The 16,868-nt window shown below is 35.7% G+C and overlaps 1 protein-coding gene across 6 annotated transcripts in view; it reads right to left on the reverse strand.

Moving 5' to 3' along the window:
• Positions 1-16,868, reverse strand: part of ADGRB3 (adhesion G protein-coupled receptor B3) — an 854,624-nt gene that overhangs the window by 209,296 nt on the left and 628,460 nt on the right. The window lies entirely within an intron of this gene.

Raw genomic sequence — 16,868 nt, forward strand, 5'->3', positions numbered from 1 at the left:
AATAGTTCCCACAATATCATGAAATGCATGAGATCACATTGTATAACCAGAAAATGTTCTGGTAATGATTTCTTTAAACCTCAAAACCAATATATGGCAAATATTAATTTCCAAAACCAACACTGAGCTATAATTTTGAGTTGTGCAAAAGTACTAGTCAAGGTTTGCTAAACCAACATACATGTGCATATTTATAGTTTTGGAAGAAAGCTTCCTGGGAAACACATAAATACGTATTTAACACATAAGATAAATACAATGTGAGAGGTAAGTACAAATTAATTCTGTTTTTTGAGTTTTCTCATTCTTGAATTTATATATAAATAAGAAAGAAAACTATGGTTACTTGAAATTCTTTAAGGCAGTGAGGAGAGCATGATATCAACAAATAGCTGAATATTTTATGTCCATACATTTTAATTTTATGCTAAGTATTCACAGTCATCACAAAATAAAATGACTTCTCTACGAAATGAAGAGTTCATCTATAGCTCTCACCTATTCACTTCATTAGATTAGTGGGTTAAACTGGAACATTATTTGATTATATTACAGGAACACTTTTGTCAGTCTATGTATTAGCTTTGTTATACAAGAAAATATCATTTTCCCTTTTGCTCTTTTATAAATTTAAAACTAAAATAACATCTGCTACCTCCTACCATCTCCCCAGTACCACAAAAAGGCATCTCAGTCCCACGGATCAATGAGAAAGTTCTAAAATAAGCAAGAAGATGGAAAGCTCCTCTGACTTGTTGATAAAGGTTACATGATTCAGTCTTCTCTTTTTTAAAAAAGATTATTTATTAGAAAGACAGAGTTACAGAGAAGGGGGGTAGAGAGAGAGAGAGAGAGAGAGAAAGAATCTTTCACCCATGGCTCCCTCCCCAAATGGCCAAAACGGCCTGGGCTAGGCCAGGCTAAAGCCGGGAATCTGGAACCCCAGATTGGGTACCGGGGCCCAAGGACTTGGGCCATTTTCTGATGCTTTTCCAGGCCATTAGAATGGAGCTGGATCGGAAGTGGAGCAGATGGGACAAGAACCAGCACCCACATAGGATTCTGGTGGTGCAGCAGTGGCTTCACCAGCAGAGCCACTTTTTTGCATCCTCCCACTGCCATTCTTCTTTTCTAACATACTAAGTTTTAACAAGCCAGTAGTTTAATTGTCTGCAATGGGATTTGAGGTAAAGATAATTGTTCAATTAAACATTTCAAATATTCTGCCTACCAAATCAAGGAAGGAGCAGGACAATAAACAAGTGTGATTTTATGTATGTTTATTAGTTTGGATAAATAAAATAAAAGGGTATATACTTCAGTATCTACTGCAGATTCTTTGAAAAAAATTAAATAAACTCATACAAAAATATGCAATAATAACCATCTTTAACCTTAAAATCATTTTAAAAACACCATAAATTAGCTCTCTTGTCAGGTTATCATTTGAAAACAAACAAACAAACAAACAAACAAAACCTGTGCTCTGGCCCGGCGCTGTGGCTCAATAGGCTAATCCTCCACCTACTGCGCTGGCACACCGGGTTCTAGTCCCGGTTGGGGCGCCGGATTCTGTCCCGGTTGCCCCTCTTCCAGGCCAGCACTCTGCTGTGGCCAGGGAGTGCAGTGGAGGATGGCCCAAGTACTTGGGCCCTGCACCCGCATGGGAGACCAGGAGAAGCACCTGGCTCCTGGCTTCGATTCAGCGGGGTGCACCGGCCGCAGCGGCCACTTGGGGGTGAACCAACGGCAAAGGAAGACCTTTCTCTCTGTCTCTCTCACTGTCCGCTCTGCCTGTCAAACAAACAAACAAACAAAAAACCTGTACTCCCCATAAAATAAGAACTCAAGATAGTGTAGTCTGAATTATTCTTAAATAAAAAGCCTTGAGTTCCTCCCATTTCACGCTGAAATAACTTGTGCATGCACTTTGACTTTTTAAAATGTATCTCTGTGCAATTTATGTTTTCACCAGTCCAGCCAGCTTATTAGAGAAGGATACCAGAAAAGGCCATCATAAACACTTTGAACAAACAGGCAAGAAGCCTTTTCAGATGTTCAAAATTAGTTTATAATAACATTTGATTTCCTGCAAATTCATCAAGTTAACACTGGAAATTGACTGTACTCTTACATATAAAGGCCAGAAAATACTAAACTTCTTTTATATGCAAGAATAAAACTAAGTTCACAGAATAATAAGATACATTATTTTCTACTTTAAAATTTTTTTTTTACTTGAAACGCAGAGGAACAAATAGAAAGAAACAGACAGAAATCCTCCATCTGCTGATTCATTTCTCAAATATACTCGAAAGACAGGCAAAAGCTGGGGACCTGGAATTCTTTTTGGGTCTCCTTATGTGGATGACAGGGAACAAGCTACTTGAACCATTACTGCTGCCCTCCAGGGTGTACATTAGCAGGAAGCTGGAATTTAAAGTGGAACCAGGACTTGATCCTAGAGGCTCTGACCTGAGAAGTAGGTGCTTCAATCAGCATATTAAGCTCTATGTAAAACACCTACTCCCAAAGCATAATCATTTTCCTTTTTTAAAAACTTTTATTTAATAAATATAAATTTTGAAAGTACAATTTTTGGAATATAGTAGTTTTCTCCCCATAACCACTTTCCCACCTGCATACCATCCCATCTTCTACTCCCTCTCCCATTCCATTCCTCATTAAGATTCATTTTTAATTATCTTTATATACAGAAGATCAACTTAGTATATACTAAGTGAAGATTTCAACAGTTTGCACCCACACAGACACACAAAGCATAAAGTACTATTTGAGTAGTAGTTTTACCATTAATTCACATTGCACAACACATTAAGGACAGAGATTCTACATGGGGAGTAAGTGCACAGTGACTCCCATTGTTGATTTAACAATTGACACTCTTATTGATGACGTCAGTAATCACCCGAGGCTCTTGTCATGAGCCACCAAGGCTATGGAAACCCTTTAAGTTCACAAATCTGACTTTATTTAGACAAGGCCATAATCAAAGTGGAAGCTCTCTCCTCCCTTCAGAGAAAGGCACCTCCTTCGTTGATGGCCCGTTCTTTCCACTGCGATCTCACTCACAGAGATCATTCATTTCATTTTTCTATAAAGATTTACTTTACTTATTAGAGAGAGAGAGAGAGAGAGACCTTCCATCCATTTTACTGTTCACCATGCAAATGACCATAACAGCCAGGCTGGGCCAGGCTGAAGCCAGGAGCCAGGAGCTTCTTCTGAGTCTCCCATGTGGGTAAGGAGCCCAAGGATTTGGGTCATCCTCTGCTGCTTTCTCAGGCCCATTAGCAGGGAGGTGGATCAGAAGTGGTGCAGAGCACTGGGGCCAGCGATCTGACACAAAAGGTTAATTCTTTTTCTATGGTGCCAGCATCCCATATGGGTGCCGGTTCTGCTCCTGGCTGCTGGCTCCTGCACCTGTGTGGGAGACCCAGAGGAGGCTCCTGGCTCCTGGCTTTGGATGGGTGCAGCTCCAGCTGTTGCAGCCATTTGGGGAATGAATTAGCATATGGAAGGCCTTTCTGTCTGTCTTTCCTTCTCAATGTCTGTAACTCTACCTGTTAAATAAATAAATAAATAAATCTAAAATAAAGTGGAGCAGCCAGACTTTAACCAGCACCTATACGGTGCTATAGGTAAAACACTGGCCCCAAAAAGTGTATTCTTGAGTGTATCTCTTTTCACCTTGGTATATTTCTCTGGATTGTATAGTATCTAAACATTATCCTATAATTTAACAATACTAGGATATGTGAAGTACCTGTAGCCTTGTTGTAGCCCACACAGAATTTGTTATAAAATATGAAACACTAGAAAACAGTGTAATTTAGTGGTTAAGAGACACATTTGGAGTCATCTGCTCATGTACTCAAACTGTTCAGGCCTAGTTTTAGATTCTGGGGACATAGCTTCAAAAAGTCCTTGCCCTGAAATGTGAGTCAGGAGCAGATGACAGTATAAACCAGAAACAATCTAATACGAAGAAGCAGAGCAGGGTAAGGGAATAAATAGTGATGGAGAAGTCCAGACCTTCTACTTGGGCAACTTGGCCTTTTTAAGTTCAGCTTTACATCTTTTATGGTATAACCTACCTCATGGAGTTGTACTAGACAGAACAATATAATACAGGTAAAATGTTAAGGTAGACCAGAGCACTTAGGTGCACTCAAAATTCGTTAAGAGTTTACAGGACAAAGTTTAACAGAAAGCTTCAGATAATATTATCTTGCAAATAAAACCTGAAGAAAGGTGGTCCAGCTGAGACCAAACTGCATTGTGCCAGGGGCAGTGCACAGGTTCCCTCTCTTCTATTGCTCTGTCATCTGTGACCTCCCAGTTAAGCCCCAAGATAATCAACACAGCTTCAGACAGCCCATTTTCATTGAAGCCAACATGCCAAAAAATACATAGAACGAGAACTTTCTTCCTTTCCTAAGGCTACTTCCTTCAAGTTACATGTACTTCTTTTACTAATATATCTCATTGTCTAACCTGATTTAGATGAAAAGGAGTCCTGGTAATGTAGGCTTTTTTTTCTCCACTGTTTTTTTTTTTACCCCTACTGTTTTGTTTTTTTTTTTTGTTTGTTTGTTTGTTTGTTTTTAATCAAGTGGCTACTTACTTTCCAGCTAAAAATGAAAGGACTTATAGTATGATAGAAGAAAGGCAGAATGTTTTTGCATTCTCAGCCTCCCTTATGTGGGGCAAGCATAAACGAGAAGAGTCTCTCTCTTTAGAGCAACTTTTATTGTCTCCGAGTATCTTTCCAGAAGGCAAGGAATCCAGACAACAATAGGGCCTCTAGATAACATGAAGTAAAATAAAGCTTTGTTGTATTGAGTGAATATCACCAATGTAAGTCAATATTTTGATGGTAGAAGTGCTAGGCAAAATTCTGTTCAACCCACAGAATTCTGTTTTAATGAGGTCTACTCCTGGGTTATTGATTTATGTTTTAAAAACTTACAAATTACTTAGCCTTCACTTGTACAATGTTTTAAACAACAATTTAAAAGAATTACATGAGCATATCTGACAAAAGTCAACTTCAAAGGAATCCTCCCTTATTACTCTAGGTTTTGTTGAATATTACCTTAGGAACATGTTAACAGGAACCCTATGATTTTTCAGAAATTGACAATTCTATAAACTCCAAATAACTTATTATCTAATTTACATGCCACTTAATTTTGTCCATGGGTCTTGGAGTTGTAAAAGAGATTGGTAATAATTTACTACATTTCTAGAATTTTATAGTCTTGTAAACTGGGGGTAAACAAGGTTAAAGGATTTGTACAAGGAATAAAACACTAAGTTCAATTGTGGCAACTGGATATATCTTCTGATTTCTAGATGAATTGCTTTAAAAAAAAAGAGCCAGAAAAAAAGGAAATGATTTTATGAATCTATCTCTTATCCCTATACTTGGCATACCAAACTCAAAACAAAGAGAACACAGGACAATCAGCTACCATACTGCTACTTATATGACTCAATTTTGTATAATTTTTTTGTTCAGGTCTTTTTTATAGTTAGATTAACTATTATCAAAAAGACAAAAGGTAACAAATTATGGCAAAGATGTGGCGAAAAGTGAACCCTTGCAAATGGTTGATGGGAATGTGAACTAGTATAGCAGTTGTGTAAAACAGCATGGATGTTCCTCAAAACAATTAAACAAAGAACTACCATATAATGCAGGAATCCCACTATTGGGATATATCCAAGGAAAATGATATCGCTCTGTCAAAGAGATATCTGCACTCCCATGTTTATGTAGCTCTACTCAGAACAGACAAGAAATGAAGCAACCTAAGTGTCCACTCACTGATGAATTGATACAGAAAATGCCATAGATATATACAATGGAATACTATATAGTCAGAGAAGGATAAAATCTTGTCATTTGAAATAACATGGATGGAACAGCAGTTCATTATGTTAAGTGAAATGAGCCAACCACAGAAAGTACTGTATGATCCCATGCATGTGAAATTTGAAAAGGTTGATCTCATCATAATGTTTAGAGTATAATGGTGATTACCAGGGGCTGGGAGAGTAGGGAGTAGGAAGGAATTGAGAAAAGTTATTTAAAAGGTTACTCATAGATAAAATTTTGGTGGAAATGAAGGAAATTACCAGGAGATTTCAAATGATGTACCCAATTAAGAGAGAGTTCTAGGTTTTTGGAATATCATATGATGCCCCATTTGTGTGGGTTAAGCATGAAAACATCAATATGTTTGCTAGATTGAATGAAAGATGTAACGAGACATGAGAGCAAGTAGAGGTTTCAGAGAATAATGTGTGAGAGAGGAAACAGAAATTATGTGGCTGGAGGAATCATTAGGGGTCAGTTGCTTAAGGACTTCAAGGGTCACATTTCCAAGGCTGGTTTTATCTTGTTTATGATGGCTTATGACAGTATAGCATTCAGCTGTTCTAAGAGACACTGACATGACTTTAACCAATTCTCATAATGGATGGAGACAGAAAAATGGAAGGAAGGAATAATGGAAAGAGAAACAAGCAGAGGGCTCTGATTTTTTTTTGTTCTTAAAAGTAAGGTCTCTACAGAATTCTGTTCTGTTGATGAATGGTTTATAAGAATGTGGAGTTGCTATAAACATACTTGATGATAATGATAATTAAACTATGACAATGATAAGCTGATGAACCAGCCATGCCCTTGTACTTTCCAGGATTAAGCTATGATTTAAAACTGTTTTCACAAGTTCTATGCATTATGCTCTGCTGATTTCACAAGTAGCTTTTTATAAAATATCTGTATTCTTAACTGAGCTTCTCTCAGGCTTCAGTACTCTCTTTTAGTAGTTGTGATCAATATGTAATGTTACAGTGATTACTATCTGTCATGATTTTAATTTTCACATAATATTTGTTGTTATGATTATGCACTAGCAGCTGGGAAGACTAATTTATTACTAGGCTATTATTGTTGAAGGTCATGAAACTCCAATGTCCTGTTAAAGCATTTGATCACATCCTGCATTCTTTGCCAGAGAAAGACTTTCTTCTGGCAACGCCTCAGGCTTCTGTGAAATTTATCACTTTTCAACCAGCAAAGCTAAAGTCAGTAGGCACTTATTTCTAGTAGCTGCCAATGCAGTATCTGATTTCTCAAATGTCCTCTGTTCTTATATCCAGATTTTTTAAATTCAGTATTATAAGAAATGGTGTTCATAAAAATTCAGTTACCTACACACTCAAACTTCAAATACATATTGGTAGCCATCTCAGTTCTAAACATTATTTGAAATATCAACAGGGCACTTCACTGTGTTATTTTAGATATAAAAATAATATGTCCAGTTCTACCTATGAAAAAGTCTGTTAATACTGTGGGTGTAAACTGTGGCTTAAAAGATGATTTTTGAGACAAACAAAGGAACTGTTTTATCACATGTACACATACACACACATACATGGAAAGTATAGATTAGAGTGCTATTGAGTTAAAATTAAATTGGATAATGAAAAACCAGTTTAGTGTCTAGATATGAGAAGAAAGATAGGTTCCAATTCAGTGTATGGAAAGGAAAAGGTTTGAAACATTTTTATAGATACTATACATAACTTCTTTATTAGATATTAGTTCAATCTCAAAATTATTCTCAATATAGAAGGCAAAATGGAAACCTAAAGCATCAGTTTCATGTGACCATTCATCAACATTAAAACATTTGTAAATAAAACATAGCCTAACTATGTTAAATATCTGTGAATCAACTGAAGTAATATATCCTCATGATAAGCCTAAATTCAACTTCTGTTGCTGCAGAAAGACTGCAAATCACTTAGTAGACCAAGTTTGCATTTATTCAAAATACAAAGAACTATAAAGGAGAGCTCATTTCTTTTTCCCTGAATAAGATATTTTGGTAGTGACAGTGATGTTGTATTTTTGAATATGTTATTTATAAAATTTTTTTTAAGATTTATTTTATTTATTTGAAAGACAGAGTTACAGAGAGAGGCAGAGACAGAGAGGTCTTCCATTTGCTGGTTCACTCCCCAGATGGCCACAACGGCTGGAGCTGCACTGATCCAAAGCCAGGAGCCAGGAGCCTCTTCCAGGTCTCCCACATGAGTGCAGGGGCCCAAGGACCTAGGCCATCATGTACTGCTCTCCCAGGCCATAGCAGAGAGCTGGACTGGAAGAGGAGCAGCTGGGACTAGAACCCGGTGCCCATATGGGATGCCGGCGCTTCAGGCCAGGACTTTAACCTGCTGCACCACAGCACTGGCCCCTATTTATATAGTTTTAAATTATAAAGATAGAAAATTGAAGATATATTGGTGTTTGATTGTTGGATGGGTGAATGGTCAGAATATCCTGAATATGTAGGAATAGTCAATCTAGGAAATGAGTAAGGCTATAGATGAAATTTAGGATGGACCTAATGTCAATAATTCCCAAATGATTAAAATTCTGGACTAGACAAGAAAGTGGTGTAGCTGACCATATGAAGTTAAGAGAGGAGATATAGAAGTAGCATAAATGTATGTGTTTTGATATTTTAAGTTAGTAAATAACAGATACATAGAAGAGAACAGAATTAAATTATAGCTCTAGGAAATTTCCACTTTTAGGAGTTAGGAATCAAAAATCTGGAGGAAGCAGATCAAATGAGAGAGATGGAGGGGTGAGAGAATGAGGTGAGTAAAGTTGGAAGAAAACAGAGTATTATAAGATTCATGGATACTTAATAGACTCAAATGTCAGAGAGAGGTCCAGGAATGAAACAGCCAAGACAAGTTCTTGGGAATGGGAAAATATAGTGAGCCAAAGGAGGAAGTCAAATTCATCCAGGGAAGTGACAATGAGAAGGCACTAAGTGTAGACCATTGTGTGAAGACATTTCAACAAAGCACTTCAAGAAATGAGGTATTAGTTTGAGGGGAAAAATGTACATCTTTAGATGAGGGAGAAATAATCATGCTTTTGATACTTTTTTTGCTTGTTTAGAAAGAATATGAGTAAACATACCTAAAGAGCTAGAGAATGTACAAGGTGATTTATTGCGCAAAATCATATGAGGAAAAACAGAATGGAATGAAAATATTGATTTTCTTCCTAAAGCTGTAAAGTCATATGCTTAGTGAAATATTTTTGCCATCTTACATCACTTATTAAATAAATTTATCTTTTGCATTTTTTAACAAATCAATAAAGATAGAAACATGGGCCTCAAGTTTCCAGGAAACTGCATAGATAATGGGTTTTAGTTGGGCTTAGAAAAACTTCTTTGGCATTTCTCTTTTATTTCTCTTAGCTTTTAAAATTCCACTTTGAGCAGCTAGGAAATGGCTTCTTTTAGTTTTCCAAAAGCCACCTGCTTACAGATTTCTGGTCTGTTTTAGTCTGTACCACAGTCATAATGTGTCACTTAAAGCCAGTGGGACTCCAAGGCAATGCAAGAGAGGAGCTTTGCAGAGGCCATCAGAATACCACAGCTGTTCCCATCAGGTCATAACAACCACTTGTTTCTCTGTAGATTACTTAGATTTCTGGTTTGAACAGAAATATTATATCTTCAGTCAAAAGCTTCAGGCAAATAAATATTGCAAGTAGATAATGCTCTGTTGATGGCTTAAACTCTAGCCCTAAACATTTTGTCTCAGGTCATCAGGGTTTATGTTCTCGGGCCTCCACACACATCTCCCTTTAGTAATCTGAGCTGTCAAAGGGGGTTTAATTTCATTTGTATGATGACAACAGATTGATGCTATAAAATTAGCCTTAATGTTCTCTCTGCCACATCTGTGCTATATGCTTGCCAAAATAATGTCAAGGATGGAGTATCTAGAGTTTTTCTTCAAGCTACCACTACCAAAATAGCTGTTTTTTATGAAATGCAGGTACTGCTCTAAAGCTTTGCTTTCTCTCTCTCAGTTTCTTTAAATTGTAAACCAACACCTTCAGCATGAAAATACCAGTCTCAGTAGAATTTTTCCTATTCTGTTAAAAAAAAAAAAAACCTGAAATTCATTTCTGGTTAAACAAAGGAGACAGAAATGTACTCAAACAAGAAAACCAATGATGTCAATTTCTAGCAATCTTAAAAGAATAACAACATTTTAACACTTTACTTCTGTTTCAGAACGCTAATGCCAGAACTGACCATGCACCTTTTCCATCTTAAGAAATTATTTTATGGTTAACAATGAACGACTCAAAAACTTTAATAACAACAAATATATGAATAGGACTACATTGGCAATAGGAGACATTTATGTACATGCTCACTGTTAATTCAAAAAAGACTTGCAAGAGAAATGCATAACTACTTTCACTGGATAGTCAAGACCATCAAACTATAGAGTCAAATAGTTCCAAAAGTTCATTAGTGAAGTAGGTAGCCGAGCTAAAGCTCAAATCCACATTCCCTGGGTGAAATCCCAAGATCTTTCTAAAATTCCACATTACCTCCAAGAAATGTGTTACTGTTTCTGAGAATGTTCATGGCTCATAGTCCAGTAATGTTTTGTCCTGAACTAAGAAAGTCAGAATAAGATGAGTTTTTCATCTCTCTGAAAAAGGCTAATCTAAACTTAATTTTCGGCAACCATAGAAATAATCATGGTAAGGCTGAATGCCAGGAAAATTCTATGTTTTTCCTGGTTATAAATGAAAAGTTCATGTTTATTGAATATTTATAACGTACCAAAAACTACTCTTTAAATGCAACATTGAATTCTCCCCGTAATATTGTGAAGATTATTTTTGTTATCTCTATTTGTCAATGTGGAAATTGTAGCAATGACAATTTAACTTGTCCACAATAACTCAGCTGTCTTTACAAACTGACTCGGGAGCCTTGGTGGCTAACCTCTTTAAATACTCCAATTCAGAAAAAATGCTTGGAATGCAGTTGGTCTAGAATAGTAACACAGTACCCAAAGATGTGTTAGAAATGTGCTGAACAAGGAACAAGGAAAAAGAAAAGTGTAGGAAATAAAGTTTTCCGAGTAAGTCTATCCACTCTAGAGATATTTATTGCCACGCCCATGGCTGTTCTGAAACCCATCGTCTATTAGCACATTTCTGTTTCATTTCCACTTCTGAAGTTAATATACTTGCATTTAGTTGCACACTCAGTTGGTCTATGGTTCTCATCATTTGCTCCAATGATCCCAGCCCTTGCACTTGATTCATATTAAATGATCAGATTTCTTTTGGATTTTGATAGGTGGTTTGATTATTATGCAGAAAACCATATTATAGCAATTAATCAGTTAATTTCTTCTAAGTGAATTTTTATAGATCACATCACATTTGGGCATCAACTCACTCACTCATTTATTTATTCATTCAGTGGATTCCCAGTACACTCAAATTAAAATCCCAACTCCTTCCAGATGATTGTTAAGTTCCTACATGATTTGGCCCCTGTTAATCACTCCAGACTTTCCTCTTATAACTTTCCCTTGGGTTCCCTTATTTGCTTTTTTCCTGAAAAACATGTTGAAATTATTACTACGTTAGAGCTTCTGCAGTTGCTGCTAGCTTTGTTGTAATAATTTGATCTCCCAAATTCTTAGATGTTTATTTCATTTAGGTATTTGATTAAATGTCTTCTCTCCAGAGAACTTTCCCAATACCTTATCTAAAACACCACTCCACTGTCCCACTCTCCAACCATGCACCCTGCTTTATCTGCACACAACTTACCCTAGCCAATCACATGGTAGGTGCTATTGTGTGTAGTTCTATTTTTCTACAATAGAATGTAAATTCATGAGAGTAGGAGCTTTAATAGTCTCATTCATCTCTTTATTACCAGAACCCTGAATAGTACTCGAGTTATTTCAGTTACTTATTTTGAGTGCCTAGTTTTTCCTCTGAGTTCTGGGATACAATTATGAACAGGATTGCAGAGCTTAACTTCTAGTGGATAACAATGACAAGAAAAAAAAAACATAATTATTTATTATGTCAGATGGTAAAAAATTGATAACCTGAATACCTATAGTAATATCACCGTTAAGAGGTTCAGAATGATAAATATAAAATATTATTCCTATGCTGGTGAAATTACAATTATTCACATAAATACAAAGGAGTCAAAGGGTATGAATGTCAGTGGAATGTTCAAGAAGGAGTAAGGGTGTTAAGGAATCAAAGGAAGTAAAGGAAGTAAGTGTTGAATTGAGGAAGGAATGATTGGATGGATGAGTGAGTACAAAGCATAAAACCTCCATGTACGTAAAATTAAATCTTTCTCAGACTATATTATGCATTTTTCTTTATTTCAGATTGTCTTATTTCCTTCCAGATTTTATATTTCTTAGCATGTTTCCTTGGGTTGACATGATTCCCACATCAATAAAACACCTATCCTAGATACTATTTGGTGATATAAAGGCTATAATCTGCATTTGACTCCAGCTTTTTCTGTGCCTCAGTGTAGAACATGAATTAAATGACACAGGGATCCAGGAATCCCACATTTAGAACAGGTGAATGGAAATGTAAAGCTAGAAAATCAGTGGAAATTTAAATTGAGCAGCTGATATACTTACTATATTTATGTCTTTTCCATGAATTAGCATGCCCAAGGATATATGTGTTTGTGTACATTTTCTTGTTTTGAAGCCCTGAAATGAGTCAATGTTTTATCAGAATTTTTCACTTAAGTGGACAACTAAAAAATCCAACAATATAAAAATAGTCTTCAGAATAATGATCATAAAGCATTTTGCTTTCATAATTTAGACCAAAACATTAACTCTGTTAATAACAGAAAATACATGTGTATGCAACATTATAAGAACTCTTTATATAAAAATACACAAATTTGTAAAAATAAAAGTGTTAAATTTTTTGATAAAATGGTGAACTAGCTGAATTATAACTACTAAATATGAAAATAACTTATTAAGTTGAACAGTAAAAGTTCAGTTTAGGCTAAAATCTACTAGCAGAATTTTATCTCTTATCTTTGGTCTTGCAACTAAGAGACATAATTTGTATATGATATTAATATTAACAACATCATAATAAGAGCTCTTAGACATCCATACATAGATGTGATTGGTGCAATTACTTCTAATTCTCATAACAACCTTGCTGGGTAAATATAATCTACACGTTCAAATGAAATAAAAGGGCTCTGAAAGGTAAAATAAACTGCCTGCAACAACAATGTATTCAAATTCAGAAAGTTCTTTTAGGCCTCTGCCCCTTTCATTATGCCATGATGCCTTTCATTAGATGACAAATCACCCTTTGAGATAAACCAGGCATTTGTTTCTTTAAATAAAAACAAAATAAATAAATGAATGAGGCCTTATTTTCTCTGCTCTCACATTATGTAGGTATTAAAGGCTGAATCATGTTCCTCTAAAATTCATATATTGAAGTCCAAGGCTCTAGAATTTCAGAATGTAACTTCATTTGGAGATGAGGCTTTTAAAGAGGCAATTCTGTTTAAATAAGGCCCTTTGGCGGGGGTGGGGGAGGGCAGTCCCATATGGACTGGTTCTCTTCTAATTCCTTCTTATAATTCCTCTGCATGTGCAGAGGAAAGGTCATGTGATCACATAGTGAGAAGGTGAAGGTGGCCATCTACAAGCAAAGGAGAGAGGCTTCAAGAGAAAATAAACCTGCTGATACCATGATCTTGAACCACTATCCTCTGTTGCTTAAACCACCCAGGCTATACTACTTTGTTATAGCAACTCAAGCCAATACTTAAGGTTGACCTGCTTGACATCTTATGAAGGCTGGCTTGATGATATTACGACAAAGAACTCTTGTTATAACTCTAATTCACATGTAATTGGCAAAAGAGAAGATTTTCAATATATGAAAGTTTATAAGTATATGCACCTGTACATAATATCATAAAAATATAAGACAAATGGAAACTTTTATATTGAGATAATTTGAGATTCTCTGAGCAGTGTACAACTTTTATCAGAACATTCTTTTTTTAATTTCAAATGAAGTTTTTCATAAGGCCTTGCTATGACATATTTATGCTTTTGTGAAGCATAAAGAAAAAATTATTTAAATTGATGTTTAGAAAGGTGATGCAGGCCAGGAAGAGAGGTAGTACATCTAGGGATCTGTTTAGTCTGCTCTTGTATATATAAAATATTTTTGTGTATTGGTTTCTCCAACTGTAAAACCAATAAATGAAGACCTGACCTTTGTCACAGAATATAAGTAGGTGTGGGAAGAAAAGCAACAGAACAATGGTGAAATCATGGTTTTCAATTGCTTCACATTCTATTAAAGTTCAGGCAATGTCTTAAACTTTGGAGAGTAGTATCTGCAATTTATACCCCTTTGAAATATTTTCATTAATTAAACTGTGAATAATGAAAAAATTTCAATCTATAGTTCCCCCAAAGAGCCCAGTGAGATGTAAAAAAAAATGGGAAAGACTGTCCCTGAATTCTTAGGACATTGAAATGGATATCTTTCTTCTCACTTCCATTAATTGCTAAAAATAGTGGGATCAATGTGTCTGCCTAATTCAACATCTTACAAAACCACACCAATATCTAGCCATTTTCCCCCGCACAATAAAAAGTAAAATCAGCTAGCATTTGTTGAGTGCATGCCAGGTACTAATACTGCTTGGAGTGGCAAATTAAAGGCTCCTGTTATACTTGGTCATGCTGAGATGAGGGATATTAAATACACAAAACTTACAGTTAATCTCAAACCACAGACAACATGGCTCCAGAGGTTCTACTCCTAATCATTAATCTCTAAAGTTTCTAGTAATAACAATGCTTTATTTGTGAGCACCAAAATTCCTTTAGTAAGGTTAAGAGATTAACTTTACTAGAGGTTAAGTGATTGATCAACATCACATGATGAACAATATAAATAAGTCGAACCATGTCCAAAAATCAAATATCTCACAAGCTCATTCTCACACAATCACAAAACTGTTTTTTGCAATGAAGAGTAGAATTCACTACTAATTCCCCTCTTTCCCTTAAGCTTTCAAACTATGCCCTTATTTGGAGGAACCAGAGAGGTATGAAAAAATTCAGCTGACTGTCCTCTAGAAAGCCAAAAGAGTATCCAGTTATAGCACTGAGCTCTGAAGATAAAATCTCCTCAGTAATGATGTAACCTGATCAGTATCACTATGACCAGATATATATGAGTTGTCTCTGAGGAACAGAATACTGTACTAACAATTGGATAAGGCACAGTTAAATCAAACACCATACCTTCCATTTCTAACCCATTTGCAGAGTGGTATATTGTATTACTCTTTGATTTTGCATAAGATTATTATCCACTTCCTTAACTATTTGCCATACAACTTATATTTAAAAAACTGAAATGAACTCAAATTTATTTTGTTTTAGAGATTTATGGCAATACTTGAGGTAAAATGGAAAAAGCAACAGAGAAATTATGGGGTGAAAATCACTTCTTTGAAAATTTAGGGAGACAGCTGAAGAGTCAGAAAGACGAGGAAGAAAGACTTACTGGAAAATGAAAGTAGCAGATGGAAAAGACAGCTAAGAGGTAAAATGGTAGCTGGAGAAAGGAAAGTGGATACATGTCAAGGAGAAGGATAAACTTGAGACTTATTTCTTTGTCCTGGCTCCATTTTTTTTCCCTACCAGACATAACCTGAGCTTCTCATGATTCAAGTTCTGAAATAATGTCATCTTAATTTGTGCTATGCTTCATAATTTACCTACCACTTAATTCACAGAGAAATCTTATTATTTTACTTTCCAAGTGAAAGAAACTGAGACTCAGAGGGTTAACTAGTTTTCCAAAGGGCACATGGTTAATAAGTAGCAGAACCCATGTGTGCCAACTATAGACTCAATGTTCTTTCCAGTGCATGATACTACTTCTTCAACATGCACTTATAGTATGATGTTACAGTATCAGAAAAGATGAAATAAGTCTAGCTCTCTTAGTTTTTGGCACATTCTCATATTGATGTCTCTAGGAGTATTCTCTCTCTCTCTTTCTCTCTCTCTCTCTTTCTCTCAGTTTTGTATGAGATTGAGGTGAGAAGAGGGGCTGGAAAACATAGACAGTGAAGCAAATACACATTCCTTAATAGATATTATTTTCCTTTATGAAATTCTTTCCCATCAAGACAACAAATGTGAACAAGGCTCAAAAAACCATCACCATCACAGAACATAGTTTTTTTCTTGGTTACTTTTTATTGCTGGCAAATACCTGCAGCCCAGCCATCACATTACCTCATATCACACTTTCCTGATCGCTGAGAGGAAGAAGGAAACTGGCAGATGATGGAATGTTGAGTCATAGGAAGATATGACTAGACCCAGAGGGGAGGTGAAATTGGATATGGGACAGGTTGGGATGGATGTGGAGGACAGGAGCAGGCAGTCTGGAGGAAAAACTGGTAGAGTTTTCCACATAAGAATCTCAGAGATAATTCAAGTCATGACATAAAAAAAAAAGGGAATATACTTGAAGGTAATTTATCTTGATGCTTTTGGACTCATCTTATTAAAATGTATGAGAAAGAATGACCATCAATTTCATTTTCTATTTAAATATTTTTCTGAACATTCATGCACATTTTCTGAATATTTACATATGTATTTATATACTCTAGAAAAATAATAACTTGACAAAGTATATAATGCTCCTCAATACTAGTTGAATTTGTATAAAGATGTTGCAGTTAGCTGTGAAAACCTATAATAAATATATGTAGCTAAAAGTTCTAAGTGTGCTGGAGACATGCTTGTCTAATTCACTGCTGTATCTCTCTAATCTATTATAATACAGAATATACCAGACTCTCAAAATGTCTATTTAGTGAAAAAGACATAAATAAGAGCTCCAA

The sequence above is a fragment of the Oryctolagus cuniculus genome, chromosome 5 (genome assembly GCF_964237555.1).
Source record: "Oryctolagus cuniculus chromosome 5, mOryCun1.1, whole genome shotgun sequence".
In the NCBI taxonomy this organism is placed as follows: Eukaryota; Metazoa; Chordata; class Mammalia; order Lagomorpha; family Leporidae; genus Oryctolagus; species Oryctolagus cuniculus.